The 19,064-nt window shown below is 43.8% G+C and overlaps 1 long non-coding RNA gene across 1 annotated transcript; it reads right to left on the bottom strand.

The window, feature by feature from the left end:
- Positions 1–15,754: 15,754 nt before the first annotated feature.
- On the bottom strand, positions 15,755–18,861 carry LOC120517546. Its single transcript, XR_005631052.1, has 3 exons — positions 18,809–18,861; positions 16,428–16,553; positions 15,755–15,840 (listed from the first exon to the last, which is right to left on the bottom strand). It is a non-coding gene; the product is annotated as an uncharacterized LOC120517546 (long non-coding RNA).
- Positions 18,862–19,064: the final 203 nt, after the last annotated feature.

Here is a 19,064-nt window from a genome sequence, read left to right as displayed (position 1 = left end):
GGATTCCAAATTATCTGCTAATCCACCTATCTTGGTATCATCTTCAAACTTACCCAGCTTGCTTCTTATATTCCTATCTAAATCATTTATATATATTAAAAATAGCAGCGGCCCTAACACTGACCCCTGCTGGTCACCACTCTTAACATCAGCCAGTTCTGATGAGGTTCCTCACACCATCACCCTCTGCTTCCTGTGTCTGAGCCAATTCTGCACCCATCTAAAAACATCACCCTGAACTGCCACTTCTTTTAATTTGATGCCCAACCTCTCATGTGGCACCTTATCAAATGCTTTCTGAAAGTCCAGATAAATAATCTCATAAGCTCCACTTTGATCGTATCCTTTTGTTGCCTCCTCATAGAATTCCAGCATGTTAGTAAAACATGACCTCCCTCTTCTGACCCCACGCTGACTGTCCTGTCCTTGCCATGTGTTGCTCAATCTTATCCTTAATAATTCCTTCCATTATTTTTCCTGTGATATTTCATGTTAAGCTTACTGGCCTATAGTTGCTTGGATCTGCCCGCTCACCCTTTTTATATAACGTGATGATATTTTCCATTTTCCAGTCCTTCGGAATCTCTCCAGTGCACAGTGACTTCCTAAAAATATGTGTCAGGGTTTATATCTGAACTCACTCGCCTCCTTAAGAACACGAGGATAAATCTTATCTGGTCCTGGTGATTTGGCCTGTAAAAACTGTCATCATGCAGAAATGTAAATATCATAACAGAAGAGCCATAGTATCTACACTGAAAATGTCCTGCAGTAACAATTCATTAAAATGTCAAAAATAACTGGAAGAGAGCAACTACAGTACTATGATCTGTATAAACCAATACAAGTCTGGGAGACAGTTATGACACAATTCAAATGTTGTTATGCTAATTTTTAAACAGCCAATAGATTTTTAATAAACCCAAGAAGTGAATTTCTACAAAATGAAAAGCAGAACTCTTGCCAACAGGCAAACACCAGAGACTTTGGACTGTGAGTTTGTGAATAAAATGAAGAGTTTGTCACTCGCGTTGTGACTGAGCTCACCTGCCTCTGTGTTGCACAAATCCGAGCTGCAGCACTGTGTCACCTTCGTCATACTTCCTTGGCCGTAGTTTATGGAGACACTTGTGTTACACATCTGGAGAGCGATGCAGTCCATGGTAAAGGTTGACAGATTATTGCCATCTGCAAAGGAAAAAGTACACCTGAATCTGTCAATCGGCCTATCAACTGATCAGTCACCTGCAATTTTAGGAAATCATTGAAGAGCTTTAATTAAATAAGTGGGGTTAATGTACCCCGCCATCTGTCTCCTGAAACGACTTACTAGATTCAGGTTTACTAGAATCAGGAGTCCACCACACAGACACACATCTCCAACTGGGCACTCACAAGACTCCAGCAGACTGCCTGGCATATCTTTAGAATAATGAAGGAGACTAGAAAGCCTACCAATATGTCACAGGGCCATGACCTGAAGAGGGCTGCCTGGGTGCCATCACTGCTAGCCGTTTCCAGGTTCTCCTGAGGAATCCCCTATGCTACCTGATAGGCAGGAGAAACTCCAACATGTTCTAGACCTTCCCGTGAGTGTCCTCCCATGCTATACATCAAGCATTTAGCCAACATCCTGGTTAGGTGCCCATCCTACCTTAATTAGATGCTTTTCATGTGGACAGATGGTGGCCATTAAACTGTCACAAGACTATAAACTTTCTCATTTAGGAGAGGAGGCGATTCAGGCCATCAAACCTGTTTGGTAAATCAGGAGGTTCATCTTGGCCTTAGCTTGTCCTTTGTCATTAACGTTGGCTCTAATGGTCAAGACCCTGCTGCTTCTCCATCAATCCACTGATCAGCGCCTCACCTTTGTCTGTGGCGAAGTGGCTCTCCTCTTTCTCTATCCCCACTGTTTTTTGAAAAAAGATCTTGACTCGAAGCTTTCAACTCACAAATACTGAAATATTTTCGTAGATGGCCCCAGAATCCCTTACTCTTGCACCAAATCTATCTTATGGTGAACAGCTGTAAACCTCTTGCAAGTCCACAAAGCACATATAGAAAAATTAACAGTCAACTCCATTCATCAACAAAGATATGGCCCATTGCTCCACTGCCAGGAAAGAATGCACACTGGCCTGACTGAATACAAACTTCGGCTATTGGCTACAGTATGTGTACCTCATCTGGATGTGACACACCTTACTGTCACCCTGGGACCACCACCCTAACCTTCTAAGATTCTGTCACCACATTCCATCCAGCACTTTCCTCAACATATGTCATCAGCGCACACCACTTTGTCATGTTCTGAATGACAGCAGCTACTTCACTGTGTCCTCAGCGGGGACAACAGCAGCGGAGTTGAGGAGGTCTTCAGAGTGCTCTGACAGCCTGTAGACATACCAGGTTGAGGTAAACCTTTTGCTGAAAACAATTGAACTGACAAGGATTCATTATTTTATATACTGTAGCACATTTCTACGGTAAGTAACATCCCAAGGTCCTCCACAAGTATTCTTTAGGGTTGGAGCAAAGGGAGGTTAAACGGTTTGCTTAGGTTGATAAAGTCAGTCAGAAGCAGACACTCAAGTATGAAATTCATGGCTGTATCTATCTACAGCACAGAGCTTTAAGAGCCATTGCAACGTCCCAACTCCTTCGTTTGGGGCAGAGAACCCATTATTTATATCTTCATCACACTCTTCTCACCAATGGGTATTCATGTTGGCTCTGAAGTAATTAAAACCTTCTTGGCTTTAGCCACCTCTTAGTTACTTTATCTTGGGTGGATGCAACCCTAAACTTAACTTGTTTAATTTTTTCTCACTTGATGACCACCAGTTAACCCCAGGTTGCTACCATGACAGAAAACAACTACTCTTTATCCAGCGTGTTTCTGAAGCTGCCTCCTCCGTGGAGGTCTAGAAGAGACTGAGTAGAACCCATCCACACGCTACATCTCTTACCTTGTCTGAGATGTGGAGACACACTCTCCTGAAAGTGACAAGTGAAACTGTATCAAATAAAGATGGCTGTTCGGCATCGCCGGGACTTGCTGTCTCCCAGGTTTGGTTTCTTTGGGTCAGTTATGATGACTCACCACCAAACATCTCACTACCTTTCTTTACTGTTGAGTCCACACAATTCTGCTCCTGGCCTTTTGATATGACTATAATGATATAATGTTATGTTTGCATTACTCCATTTCTAGAAGCAGAGTTTTGATTAAAATTTTCTTTGCTAAAGCAAATCCTTGCCTAGGACATGCCGTAGATCCAAGAAGAGTTATTTGTGTGGATTTGTACTCTGCTAGGACACCCACAAGAGTCAGCACTTCCTGATCAGCGGCACCCCTGTGAGCAGCGACTCCAATTTATGTACAAAGGCCTGAACTGCAGTCAATGAATTTCTCATTCCAGCTAAAGCTGTGCGGAGGTGTCCTTCTTGTCCTTTGATGCACACTCGAATTATGCCATATGGAGGCTTCCTCAAAATGCCCACAAGCCTCTTGCATGAAGTAAACTTAGGACAAAACTACTAGAAGCCATCAAAAGGAACCTCCTGATCTGGCACCATCCACCAGGGAAAAAAAATAAAAATAATTCTACCGGCATTTATTACTCCTAAGTTGTAGTCTACGGCATAATGGCATCATGAAGGACCCTCACAATGGGCCGGCCTGTAAATAATGAGTCTATATGAAGTCTTCATACGGCTCCTTTGAGTGAGTCCCAACTCTGCGGCTGTCAGATCTTCCTTCAGGAGTGTGCCAGGGTGCCCCAGGTCTGGACCTTTCCTTGTGTTTGTGTTTGATGAACAGAATTGGATTTGACATAAAAGGAATACCTGAAAGGCCTCATCCAAAACCAAACAAAATAAGGAACTCTGAGGACAACAAGACATACAAGCCCTCTTTTAGGTTCTACTAATAATTGGGAAGATCAAAATGAAGTATGTTTTGCCAACATTTCTCTATTCTGATTTAAATGAAGTTTGAAACGGGCCCATTCAAAACCTGGCACAACCGTAATAATGCAAACTCACGTAGGTTTGATGTCAGTATGGAAGCACAAGCTGAATATTTGGAGTAGCATTGAACAAATCCATTTGTGCAGTATCCAAAGATGCCAGGAGTGTAACAGTTACAAAAAAAACTGCCATCTGCAAAGAACAAGAAAATAATAATAATGTGTATAAAAAATTGTGTTACCTCATCTTACAAACATATGCATGAGGGTCTTCATAGTGTACATAGAAATACAGTAAAAAGGACAAGGTCTTGACACAGTCGTCTCACACCTAAGACGAGTTCTGAAACGAGAAGCTGAGGGCATCAGAGATGACCTACGAAACTGGAGCACACGTTGGTCAACTGGCAGAAGACAAAGAGTGCAGAGAAGAGGATTGGAGTACCTCAGGGATCTGTCCGTCAGGGTCTATCCTTGGAATCTCTGTTACTTTTTCTGATTTAGATGAATGCCATTGATTCTGGCACAATTAGTGAACTTGTCAGATTCACAGAGGACACTAAAATTGGAGGGATGGCAGACACTGAGGAGGTAGAAACAAGAACTCAATAAGAGCTGGACAAGCTTCAGAGCTGGGCATAGACTTTAATGTAGAAAATGTGGATTAAGTGGGTTAGAAAATGACACAACAGGACATCTTTAACTTGTCCAATAAGTGGAAGTCCCACAACAAGGTTAAAGGATTGACCTGGTGGCACTCTGGACTTCTGGGACACCAAATCATTTGTTGTGTTGTACTCCTCAATCTCTTCGAGTCTTTAATTCCTGTAAATGGATTTGGAATTTTGTAGTTTTCATCGTACCAGTCAATTAATCATAACTCACGACCATCCAATTGGAAGAGAACAGGAATTGGCTCAACGTGACCCCCCACCGAAACTCATGCGTCATAATTACTGCTGTAATGTCTGATTACTTACATGGCTTGTTGCACAGCATGCCTTGACAGCAGAAGATGTCTTTGCTGAGGGATATGTAAAGCAGAGCCGACGTGTTTATGGGATGGTCACAGACACTTTTTGAAGCACATCCCTGGTAAACAAGCAGTCCATTATCTACAAAAAAGGATGTAATGACACATCATAGAGTCGGGAACAGGCGGCAAAGTAATGTAATAAGCGGCTGTGCACAACTCTACTAAGCTGTTAATGTCACTTTGTGCAACTCTACTAAACTGTTAAGAGCCCAGACTTATATAAATAAGATTGAGAAATAAGTGAGCAGATGAGGAGGACTATTGTGTGCCCCCCTTAGATATCGTCCCACCACTGACCATGGTCACCCCACACACCTGATATGAAGCAGTGATCTTGACTCCCAATGCAGTTCACGCTATTTTGGCAGACGCCTCGTGTTTGTCCAGAGCAACATGACAGGCCATTCGGGTTTTGAGCTTCATTGATGGTGACTACAAAAAAGACGTTTGGATGAAACAAACTTTGCCAACGATATTCCAAACCATTGACAACTTATGGATTTTTATATTACTTTTCAGTGTGAGATTTCTTTGAGTAGCCTCTCAGTTAATTTATTTCTCAAAATGTGTCTTTAAACATATCATTCGTCCATATTCAAATCAGGTCTGCAGCCCATCCCACCAAGCATCAGGCAGAACGCAGGGGCAATTCCTGGACACGGTGCCAGTGCATCGCAGGATGAACACACACACACACTCACACAGCAGCAGTTCAGCATCGCCAGTCCGCCTAACCAGGTTGTCTCTGGACTGTGAATTAGAAACCCCCAATTTAAAAACATGCAAACTCCATGCAGGGAACCCAAAATTGATCCCTGGTGTCCTAATTGTGAGCCTTAAGCACACCTAATCCTCAAATTCTGCTCTTTACCATTAGCTGTTGTGGCAGGTGGCCGGGACACCCTGAGTGTGGAAGGACCGGGGGAGAGAGTATTTTCAGGACAGTCCTCTAGGTTTCCAGCATGGCCACCGCCGGGGGGCGCATGGACCTTTCCAGCCCCTTATTTGGCCAGACTTCCTCCACACCCAGAGGTGTGGCCGTAAGAAGCTCAGTGGGCACCTGGAGTCCTTCCGAGTCCTAATCCTTATCTCTTGGAATTTCTATCTGATATTTAAATGACTGGAAAGAGTCAGCAGCCTGCTAGGAAAAGTCGTCCAAAACAAAAAAGTACAATAAAGGCCACAGCTGTCACTTCCTTTCTTACCTTCATCGGTATTGCACAGACCAGAGTGGCAACACTTGGAGGTCTCCACTATACTTCCATAGCCATAGTTAATGGATATCGTCATATTGCAGAAGACTGGAGACGCACAGTGCCTTTGAACGCTGGTCCAATTAAGTTGAGGCCCTTCAAAGGAAAAACAAAGAGCCGACCGCATCAGATGTTTGGTTTGCAGTGAAAACGTTGTGAAGTATTGAAATTCACAGCTTTAGCAAACAACAGAGACTGACATCTTCTTTATAACGTACTAGAGTGGACTAGACAATGAAATGAAGTTACTGTATGGATGATAACATCTGCACATTCTTACAGCAATCAAGAGCACCAGGAGGTGCTAACTGACAACCACCGATAAGTGGAATTTGAGCTTCACAGTATAGCCCTCCATCAAGCTCTGTCTGTGCACAGAAGACACACACACACACACACACACACACACCCCATAATAGTAAGAGCAGATTAAAGAAAACGTCTCACAGATGAACTGTGTGAAAGAGCTGGCACACTCCTGTCCTGAGAAGGGGCACACGACTGTTTCATTTTGGCACGTCTCCCAGGACTTGGACGCACAAGAAATGCAGGTCAAATTCAAATTTACATCTGAAATGAGGACAGAAGAAGTTTATTGATCAGGAAATTCAATCATTTTTAACTTATTTAAAAAGAAAAGAAAAGAATGATGAACTGTGAACTGGCTGTGGTCCCTGCACCTGTGAATTGAAGCTGAGTGCTTGAAAATGGATGGAGACACAGAAGACGTTGGGCACATTAGTGATAGAAGGAGTCATTGTCAGAAGCTGCCAGTCATCTCCTCTCAGGTCTGTGACGTGAAACACGCGGGGCCACCACTGCAGTTTCGAGTCTCAGACGCTACTTTTGGAGGCCCATTGGTTATAAAGACGCTCTTCTCACTCGGCTGCATTTGGCTGAGACCATCAGTGTCTGAGGTTTCTCAGATATTCACACAGGAATGTTTTCTTGGATTCCACCTGACGCCACATACTAAAGTTTAACGTATTTTGATTTTTTTCTTTACTTTCCCAGATTGCAGTGGCATTTTGAGGATTTGAATGCCATACTGGTGCTCTCTGATGTGCAGCCTCATGATGGTTTAAACTTCTACCTCTGGATTATACAACACGACTTCTGCACGATGCACCAAGCTGATATTTTCACGCTTCTGTAATAAATGTTTTTTTGTTATTATTTGTAGTTATTTTATTTTTATTTTTTAATGATTCCCATGTCGAGAAGACCATGTTTTTTATCCATCCATTTTCAAAACAGTTTTCCTAATCAGGTCGTGCGTTTGACCTGACAGCATATCATCCCAATGTGTGCAGAAGTCCAAACACCCACAGAGAAGACATGCAAGCCCTGCTAAGAAGGGACCCCAAAGCATCACAAGGCAGCAGTGCCACCCCAGAAAGTGTCCTCTCAGACAGGTGGGGGGACACGCCAGGCACTTAACCCTTCAAAACACCACAATGGAGGAACAAACTTTCTTACAAGGGACATTGCAGAGGTCCCCCTGACAGCACTCCAGCTGATAAGGGAGCCAATCATCTCCGTCACAAACACTTTGGGAGGCACATCCCATGGTGAAATATGGTCCATCACCTGAAAAATATGAGAGTTTGAATACAAACCATAATTAGGACTGCAACAAGAAAAACACAGCTGGTAGCCATTAAAGGCGTTAGCACTTCTGGTACATTCAAGACAAAATGGAGAAGTCAGTGATGCAGCAGAGCAGCGCCTGGGGCTCTTAGGTCCTTCCATGCAGCGTTAATGTAAGAGACGATCCCACAGAGAACAAGACGGCCGTAAGAAACGCGTAATACAAAAGTGTAGCATGAAGCACTGCATACAAGAATGAGTAACACGTTCAGATTGCAGTGCATTCTGGGCTGTTTAGATGTACAGTTGTGCTTTCTATCCAAACATTTACAATCGACAGACAGTGAGACTTCATCATCAGGGATGGCTTTGTGAAGATCTGCAGAACCGCACAATGTTTGTCCGTGACCTGCTAATGAAGAGCGGCGCCTTCAGAAGTACTCGGTCCGTCACTCTTTACACTTGTTGTTAGGTTACAGCCTTGTGCTAAAATCATTTCAATTCTTTTTTTCCTCATCAAACAGCACGCCGTACTGCAGAATAACAAGCTAAAAACTTTAGGAACTTTAAAAATGAACACCTGACATCCCACATTGACACAAATATTCAGACCCTTTGACTCACTGAAGCCCCTTTGGCCTGGAGTCTTCCTGCTTTACACACCTGGATTTGGGGATCTTCTGCAGTTGTCATCTTCTGTCTGGTTAGATGGAGACCACCGGTGGATGGGTGTTTTCAGGTCTCTGCAGAGATGTTCAAGTCTGGGCTCTTGTTGGGCCACTCAAGGACATTCGTAGAGTTGATCCTAAGCCTCTCCTAACTTTGCTTTGTGTTTCCTTTTCTTTGTTTTCAGCCCAGCATGAAGTCCACAGCGCTCTGAGCAGGTTTTCCTTGTGGATATTTCTTTTTACTTTATTCAGCTTTCCCTTTAGTCTTCCAGTCACTGCAAACCCACGCCATGATGCCGCCACCGTTAAAATGGCATTGTGCAAGTGACGAGTGGTGCTTGGTTTCCTCCAGACATGACACTTAGAACTGAAGCCAAACAGTTTCATGTTTTTTCATCAGACTGCAGAATCTTGTATCTCATGTGCTTTCTGGCTCTTCTGACATAAAGCTCAGACTAGGGCAGGGAAGGTTGTCCTTCTGGAAGCTTCTCTCGTCTCCCCACAGGTTCTCTGGAGCTCAGCCATCAAGTTCTTGGTCATCTCTCTTACTAAAGTCCTTCATCTCCGATTACTCAGGTTCATCAGAACCTTCCAGGAAGGGCTGTGTTTGTTCCAAATGTCTTCCTTTTAAGAAGTATGGAGGCCAATGTGCACTTTAATGCTGCAGAGCTTTTTGTGGCCTTCCCCAGATGTTGGCTCTACACTTCTATTGACGGGTCCAGTCAGGGGAGTTGACCACAGGGAGACCCCAAACATCTCAACCATCATCAACAGAATGGGATGCATCTGAGCCAGACTAGCGAAGGGCCTGAATCCTTGTGTCAATGGGATATTTCCTTATTTTTTATTTTTAATCATTCCTAAAATCCTGTTTTTTGGTCATCCTGGGGGTATTGAGTGCTGTTTGCTTAGGGAAACATTGAATTTCAATGATTTTAGCACAACGTAACAGAACGTGACAACAGTGAAGGGTCAGAGTACTTTCTGAAGGCTCTCTCTGTATGTGGTCAAGTTTAGCTTAAACGGAGAACAGAAAGAAAACCAAAAGCTGTCAACAATTGTAAAATTAAAAATAACAAATAAAATGCTCACCAGTTATGAAGCAGTGGTCCTGAGCACCAGTACAGTTTACGGTGGTCTGACAGGAGAGACCATTCTGGGCACAGCACACCAGTCCATTGGGGGAGCTAAAGGAGTTGTCTGCACAGAAAAATACATGAAATCAGCGCAGGTGAAACCAAAGGGGGCATTGCTGGTCACCCTTACGCCCCTGGATGAGCGCCATCCCGGGATCAGCATTTATTCAATTCAACTGTATTGCAATTAATGCAACAAGAAGAGGTGTGGGTCTGCTCTTTATTTAATACAGAATGGCTTCAAGTGAATTAACTGAACACGTCTCTGTGCTCCTGTAAATGATTCTTAATGAGGTTTACTTATGGCACAGAGTTACATTTACAGAAGTAAAAGAAAAAATATAAAAGCAAGGCAAGTGAAATCAAGCAGACAATGCAGTGCAAGGGAATAAATCTCAGCCTTTCTAGCAAACACATTTTATAGCTTTAATAACCGGAAACTCAACTCAAGGAAAGCAGACATGAAGCTGCCGGGCACCTGATGAGCCTGATTGTGTAAAGATGAATCTCACAAAAAGTAACCACAGCAGTCAAAGCCAAATGCACCCTGCAGTCTCCGGACACTCTGGGTCTCCTCTTTAGTCACAGGTCAGCTGTTAGTGTGCCCTTTACTTTGATCCTGACGTAGGCGACAGAAGTACCTCCAGAAAACCAGACCCATCTGCACTGGACTCATGGCTACTTCTGCTCACCCGAGCAGACATCTGGAGGGGCAAGACACTTGTTTGAGAAGCCAGGACAATGTTGCCGTCAATCATGGTGGGTTGCTTTATAACTTTATTGCTTAATAATAAGGTACCCAAAGCGCCCGCTGTTATGTCAGAGCCAATCCTGTCCATCTCACTCCAGAGGTGCTGTAACCTAACAGCTGACTAACACTCTAACACTAAGAGCTACCGGTTCTCACGCCTGACTGAAACGTAATCCAATCTTCTTCAATGCGGTAAGAGCCGGAGGTCAGCCGCATGCCAGCCATTCACTTGGTAACTCGAGCCTCCAGTCCAGGATTGTTCAGTCAGGTCCTTTCCGGGTTAGGGTGGGATGTAACCTGACTCCAGTGCTTCACACGGCATGATCACTCACACACCTGCGCTACATGAACATTTTTAATGACCGCAACATGCATGACTTGGGGTACGAGGTGTCCAGGATATTAGTAGCAACAAAAACATACAACAAAGGTGAAAACTAAAAATAAAAAATGTACAAATTTAAATTTCTATTAGTCTCAGGGGGAAATTTAGCTTTTTACAGAAACTCGTTAAATAAAAAAAATGAATAGATGAATAAATATATAGACACACACACACTATGGTCTGAATATACACCAGAATGACTAAAAAAGGAAGACAACTGAAAAAAATAAAACCTTCTGACTTGTCAGTCCCAGTCCCCCCATGCCGCTCATCCAGGCGTATTACTATTGGTAGGATGGAGTCCCCGTCGCACTCACACACGTCTACTGAATGACTCGTTGGCCTGACGGCACAGAGCGGATGTGCAGCATTGTTCATATTGACACCTGTAACAGAGCTCACCCTTTTAATGAGCTTGTTGATATTCAGTGGTCCTCTCTGGAAGTGACGTCATCACCCCAACACAGCACACTGGCCATCACAGCGTTATAGAAAATGTGAAGGATGTCACTTCCAGCCTGAAAGGAATGCAGTCTTGGTACTTTCTTCTCTAGATCCTCTGTATTCCAACCTGTCATTAATTTGGACCCTGAAGTATTCATAGAAGTGGACCACCTCTATGTCCAGTTCTTTGAATAGCGACCAGCCATAGAGACTCTTTGCATCAGCAAAGTCAATGACCAGTTCCTTGGTTTGACTGATGTTAAGTTGTGGACAATTCTCAAAGTTCTCGACTTGACTCCTCTCCCCGTCTCATTCCCTTATCAATACCTACATCAGTGCAGAATCATCTGAAAATCTCTGCAAGTGGCCTGACCTGCTGTTGTATTTATAATCAGAGGTGTGCAGAGTGAAGATAAAAGCCGACAGGCCTGCTCCTTGTGGTGGTGCAGTGTTGCTCACACAGTCCTTGAGCCTCACAAACTGCAATCTTCAGATTCATCATCAGAACACCACACTCTCACCCACCTGCATATTTCTGAGCTGACCCCTTAACAGGGACGGCTGGATGGTATTGAAGGTACTGGAGAAATCAAGAAGCAGAATCCTCACAGTGCAGCTAGGTGAGAATAAGCCTTGTGGAGCAGATAGATAATTACATCCTCCACGCCAGTCTTTGTATGATGGGCAGACTACAGTGAACCCACGTGGTTTACCACAAGAGGACTCCTAAAGTCCAGGACCAGCCCCTCAAATGTCTTAATGATGTAAGACGTAAGTGCCATTGGTCTGTAGTCATGAGGTGAACAGGTGTTTAACTTCTTAGGAACAAGAACAGTGTGGGATGTTTTCCACAGCAGTGACACTTTCTGAGAACACCACAAGGTTGGTCAGCACAGGCCTTAAGAACTCGAGGACTGATGCCATCTGGCCCCACAGCTCTTGCTGTGTACATCTTCTTCAGTTATCTCGACTTGGCCACTGATGGTCAGAGGTGGACTTGTCACTGGCCATTCCAGCTGATGTGGTAGGAGTTATTGATGTAGTTGGGATGGTATGGGGAGACCAGGCATTGGAAGAAGGGGGTCGTGGAAGGGAACATCTGTTAAAAAATGGGTTCAGGGCATTCACTTTGTCCACATCCTCATAATGTTGTGAACTAGAAGTTCCAAGCATGAAGCCCCAAAAGGCACTTTCAATAAGGTTCACTAGAGGGGTAAAACCATCAAACACCAGCTAGTAATATGGCAAATACAGGATCCAAAAGCAATGAAGCAAAATTGAATTGCTCAAGACACACCTCTGGAGAAAACAAGATCATCCAAAGCAAAAAAGTACCAATACAGCAAATCAAAGAATCGTCAGAAAACAGCAAAGTGTCAAAAATGCAATAATTTGCAAAAAGTACAAAGTGTAAGAAAAACACAAAAACTCCCCAGAAAAATAAATACATAAATAAAGTTCTATCACATTTAAAATGAACTGGCAGGAACTGTGGGAGACCTTCCAGATTTAAAGGGTAATTCCGAGCCAGACCAGGATGTGGCAGAATGCACTGATTCTTTTTCTTGCTTTTCTGCTTTTTCTGCATTCCGCCTGGCCCCTCTGATGTCATTTCTGGGCCCGAGCCTATGGATGAAGACCCTTCTGATCCCGGCCCCTTTGACGTCACTTCCTATCCTAACCTTTAAAAGCCGCCACCTTTCCCCTATCCCCTGGACTCCGATTTGTGCAATCAGTGCTATCACTTGTTTCAATTTTGCAGCCAGGAAATAATATACGGGTGGCTTCCCCAAACCTTGTTATGGCTCTTTGTCAGGTTTATGACAGTGGCATAGCCGGAAAGATTACAATATCCCACAAGAGAAGGGGACAGGACCTGAACCATAAACCAGGTGGGAAAGTACTGTGGCTGAGTTTCCGGCCGGGTGGTTCATCCCGGAGTTTAGAGAGACCAGGTACAGGCTTCGCTCCCAAAAACACATAACTGGGCAGAATATAAAACACAGGGAGTGTTTTGGGGGGGCATACAGGATTGGGCTGGTACCTATGGGGGAAGTAAAGGGGGCTTGTTATCTTCTCTCAGAGGGGAGAGCTGTTCTTCCCCATAAGGCCAAGGCCTCAATTAAATATGGGGCATTCCCAGGTAGAGCACTGGAATTTCAATCCAGAGCGGTCAACCAAGTCACAGGCTTTGGCTCTGTTGAAGGAAGTAGGGCAGCGGCTAAGGCCATTTCAGAATACTGTCCTACAAATTGTGGGGCAGGTGGCCTGCTCCCTACTACTCACCAGCCACCTGAAGAATTTCACCCAGCCGGTGTGAGGAACATTTCAAAATATGAGCCAACTCATAGAACTCATTGAAACAGCTAGGACTTCATCACCATCCGCAAGGGCAGAACGAGACCTCAGAGAGGAGGTTGGTGAGCTCTGACGAATCCTCTGATGGCCCCACATACAGGGGTGGTAATTTTATGCCGGTATAAAACCAGAAACCGATTCATGCAGCAACACCTCCATTGTTGCCTACTGGTTTGTGCTACCACAACCGTGGTTAAAAATGAAGACCAGTCTAACCTGTATCCACAGATAAATCCACTGGTACAGATCCACCACCTGTGTCATCAGTTGCAGAGGATCGCTAAAGAAATAAACCGGCTTCTTTAAAAAGGGAGCACTGGAATGATGATTTCCTTAAGTTTGCAAAAAATGCAGTTGACCTTGTCAATGGCCAGTTCACTCATCAGTCCATGCCACAGGGTCCTCACTTTGTTTTAGAAAACAACCTTTTGTATCGGGTAGCACAGTATGATGGGAAGGTGTGAAAGCTGCTGCTAATCCCCGGACCTTCCGGCGGCAGGTTTGTGAGTTGGCACATGCCCACCTCCTAGGAGGCCATTTGGGCACCAAGAAACTCTGGAATGGATTAAGCTTCACTTTTATTGGCCGGGAATCAATGAGGAGGTTTGTCACTTTTGCACTTCCTGTCCGGAGTGTCAATTGCAACAAATTCCTAGGAAGGACCATGTTGCCCTCATTCCCATTCCCCTAACTGATATCCCATTTCAAAGAATTGGAGTCGACTTAGTCAGACCCCTAGAACCCTCAACCCAAAGACACAAGTATATTTTAGTCCTCATGGATTATGCTACCAAATACCCCAAAGCTGTTCTGAGATTTAAGGTGGTCAGTGAGGATGGAAGGAACTGGGATCAGCTCCTCCCTCTCATTCTTTTTGTGTACCGGGAAGTCCCACAAGCTTCAATGGGGTTCTCACCTTTTGAATTATTGCATGGACGACAACCCTGGGGCATATTGGATATTTTAAAAGAAGAATGGGAAGAAGAGGCTCTTCCCTTTTACAAACATTGAATATATCACGCAATTATGCAATAGATTTGGTAAAATTCTGTCCCTCCTTAAAAGTCACATGGAAGAGGCAAAAGCCGCACACGTCCGATACTATGATTGAGGCACGTTTCTCCGGGAATTCCACCCGGGAGACCGAGACGTGGTTCTGGTCCCTACCTCCTACTTTAAATTACTAGCCCATTGGCAAGGTCCATACGAAGTTAAGGGAAAGGACTCATCCCTGGTCCAGTCCCATCGTCTTGGTTAGTAAGCCTGATGGGAATTGTTGAATTCTGAATGATTATTTGTGAGCAGTTGAAGATGATTCTTCTTCTTTGCACTTTGTTTGAGTGTGGGTGCTTAGAATAGCACTGCTTGTCAGCTATTGTGTCTTTGCTAGTTTCTTTCTATCAGCATAACAACGCCTTATATTTTTGTATTTTCTTTCTGCAAACTAATGTCCTTCTGGGTTAATAAAGTCTAGCTAATCTAATCATCCCTCTATTTTCTGAGCCCACCTTTTCCATTCCAGGACTGAGCTGTTTTAAAAAAGGGAGCTCTCTGCCAGCCTCGCTCGGGGACACACCACACTCTCTCCTCTCAGGCCTTTTCAGAGCTGGCACTTCACTAGATTCTTGACATGGTGGACATGGTGATCATTCATGAGAAAAAAGCGACCCTTTTAGAATTGTCTTCAAAATGAAATACAGGAATTTGTTTGCTTGTTGATATGTCAAAAAATTGGGGATGTTTAGTGTTACGTGGGCATCTCTTTTCAGTCACAAATGATTGTCTTTAATTGCAATTTACAATGTCAGGCTTTATAATGAAAGTGTGATCTGTGCAGAATATCACCTTTAAGTAGTGAGGAGTACTGGAGGGTTTTATTTTAAACTACAACGAAAGCTTCATTTGAAGATGTGACATTTTTAAGAAAGAAAGAAAAGGGGCCACTAACTAATTGTACCCTAACTGAAGTAACCTGAGTGCGGACACGCTTGCTGATATTGATGGAAATGTTAAGAAATAAAACAAACATTGAAACACTTGGGTGAGCATTAAGCAGACTGACAAAAGAAGAAAAGAAAAGCATCACGGCGCACTTTACCTTCAAGCCTTCCCAGGTCACAGGGGTCCGAGTCACAACATGTTGAGATCCGAGTTATGCTGTAAAATCCAGGATTGTATGAATACGTTTTATTACATCGGTCAAGAGCCATGCAGGTTGTGAAAAAGTAATGTGAAAAAAAAGAACCTAAAAAGGTAAAGAGAGATATGTGGTGAGGATTAAACACGTTCATCACTTTGGCTTTGAATTCTTCTGCTGGTCACAGTCATGTCAGCCTCAACGTGTCCACGCTGCTCAGATGTGCCAACGAATGACTAAAGTGACTCTTGAAACTGTAGACATGTGCCTTTGGTGTCCCCACCATTGACTGCACACAGCAGAAACATCTTCTTTACATGACCCACGTCTCGGTCAGACTCAGACGCTTCTGGTTTGCTCTTTTATTCTCTTACTTTGACACAAATGCATGCATTTCAACTAAATTAAAACAGATATGGATGGCACTGACAGCTGCATAGGAGTACCCAACATGTGCTTCTCCCATTTATCATTGGATGTTGTATTACTTGGTGTAGTACTCACTTTTTGATGCTTGCCAGGTGGAATTTACTGGCTTATTTAAATGGAGACTTCTCTTTACCCTGTAAAATCAAACCTCCTCAGTTTTAAGAAGAACACTAATCTGTTCAGTGCCTTGTTGTAGATTACGTAACTCTCTGTCATTAAGAGAAAGAGTAATTAAGAGTAAAGAAGCCCACCACTCATGGACTTACCAGAGGGGTAGATATAATGTTGTAGAACTGCTGCACAGGTCAAGTGAAATGGATAACAAAATGGAGACCCCGATGGGCATGACGACCAAGACTGTAGAGAACAATCATTGCAGGAGAATATGGTGTCTGCAAATTCAAAGAAAAGCGTATACTTGGTCATTTGGAGAACCTAAAAAAGATAACTGAACAAACAACTGAAGTAGCAGAAACCTTGATATTCTTTAAGAAGCTATTGGGACAGCTGAGCTACAGTACTGGCTAAACATACGTGCTTGATGGGCTGAATGGCCTCCTCTCGTTTGTCACATTTCTTATGTGCTTATGTTCTGAACGTACCAAAGGGATTCGGGCCAGAAGGATAACACAGCCTCTCTGGTAGAATGTTGTCCTGGCTCCATGATTTGCTCTTTTTAAGTGAAGGCCTCCTGCTCAGTGCAGTGTGGCAGGAGCCTCAGATATGTTAGAGCCGTCCATATTTGGTGAATTTAATAGCACAACACCAGATGAAACGTTAATGAGAGTTACTGCCACAACACTCATTCAACACACCAGAACTTACAAATGGCCTGTGGGGAGAAACGAAATGAAATCACAAAATTCATGCTTAGAAAAAAAACGAAACGTTTATATGGTAATGCAGGAGCTGTCCATTTGAAGAACACAAAAGAACATGTTGGACATGAATCGTTCACTCTTATAAACTGTTTAGAGATACCTTTACAGAGGTGTGCAAGGATCATAGGAACCCATCAGACACCATTTTCAGTGTATGTGAGCAAGAGGCAGATACTGTATATGAAGGGTCTTTACTTTCATTAGGCTCAGAAATGAAGGTTCTACAAAGGCAGGACCTCCTCAACTGGAACCTGATGTTGGTTGCCATGATGCAACTTTAGACGAGGCGTAAAGACAAGCTAACTTTTGAATTACGAAATCTGAAAGCATTTTCTCAAAAAGTAAATTTCACAGTAGTTAGACTGGAAAAAAGTCATTTAAGTTCCTTCAACAGAGAAAGTTCTGCAATGGCTTCAGAAGTACTCGTAATAACTCTATGTGTTGGTTTTTCATGTTCATTAATAGAGTTTGTAATTGTGTTTTGCATGCATCCGTGTAAATCGAGAAAAGCAACAACTCCTGAAGAGAAAGAAATATTGTGAAAATATGAATGAATAGCACTAAAAGGGCTTTCGTTTCAGCTTTACGCGCTTCGACTCCATTTCTGTAGTCACGGACCTGCTGGTTTCTGTCCCATATATCTAGAATAAGGAGGCACAAGTCTCTGCTACAAAGGGCCACTTTCACAATGAAGACAACTGCCCAGCATCACATCCTGCATCCACAAAGTGCACAATTCTTCACTTTTTTTTCTCACTCGAGACCGAGTCCGTGACAACAGTTACATTCAAGGGGCTCCCTCATGGAGACGTACCACCTGCAGAAGAGCAGTGTCGAACTGACCACTGTGAACAGAATGAGACCCATTCCTATTAATTATGACAGTATGTCACCAAATTGCAGGACTCTAAAAGTGGCAATGCACAAACCATTTGGGGTCATGACATTATAGTTTAAGCAACTATGTGATAAGGGGAGGCATGGTGGCGCAGTGGGTAGCGTTGCTGCCTCGCAATAAGGAGACCCGTCTGGGTTCACTTCCCGGGTCCTCCCTGCGTGGAGTTTGCATGTCCTCCCCGAGTCTGCAGGTTAGGTGCATTGCTGATCCTAAATTGTCCCAAGTGTGTGCTTGTTGTGTGTGTGCGTGTGTATGTGTGCCCTGCGGTGGGCTGACACCCTGCCCAGGATTTGTTCCTGCCTTGTGCCCTGTGCTGGCTGGGATTGGCTCCAGCAGACCCCTGTGACCCTGTAGTTAGGATGTACCAGGTTGGACAACTATGTGATAAACCCTTCATATGACAACTCTGACCCCATGCATCTTTTAAGGTTTAGGTATGTTTAACTTTGGAAATTTATGGACGTTTAACCCTCAGGATGTGTTCCTGAAGGTGAGGTGATTGCACTCGCCACCAGCACGTTAGTTTCCCTTGTGTTGACCTCCCACCATCTGCTTTATAATGGACTGTTTAGTGTAACAAAGCCGGGCCTCTACCTGAGATGCTTGTTCTCAAGGTGACGCGTCTTAATTGCATTCCTTTAGTTGTTTCATACCAGACATCTGACCCCCACTTCAAGAAGGCAGCATGTTTCAGGGGTCTCCTATCCATGGGTCCTGCTTCATGGGTTTGTAGCTTCTGCTATCGTTAAACCAAATGGCAAACCTCAATGGGGGACTTGATTCAAGGACTAGGGTCTGGCCTCTCGTGATTTTCATTGTAACCAATACGCCTTTCTAACATCACGGGCCGCAGCAGGTTTTTACTTACTTGGGTTATTGCAGTAGTTTCCTTGGCAGCAAGATAACTGATTGAGATAAGGTGGAAAACCTTCTACAATCCCATTAGGGGCATCACAGACTCTTTTTGACGCACATCCTTTGTTTTGTCCACCTTGTTAAAAAAGAAACAAAACAAAACAGAACAATATGAGGAGGCGCATTGGTATGCATTGTTCACGGCATGTCTTTAACGTGCAATTCCACAGCTAGCGTGATGAACTGTTCAGAGGCCATAACACAACGTA

Source organism: Polypterus senegalus, chromosome 1 (assembly GCF_016835505.1).
Source record: "Polypterus senegalus isolate Bchr_013 chromosome 1, ASM1683550v1, whole genome shotgun sequence".
NCBI lineage: Eukaryota > Metazoa > Chordata > Cladistia > Polypteriformes > Polypteridae > Polypterus > Polypterus senegalus.
This window is presented reverse-complemented; position numbering and strand designations above follow the sequence as displayed.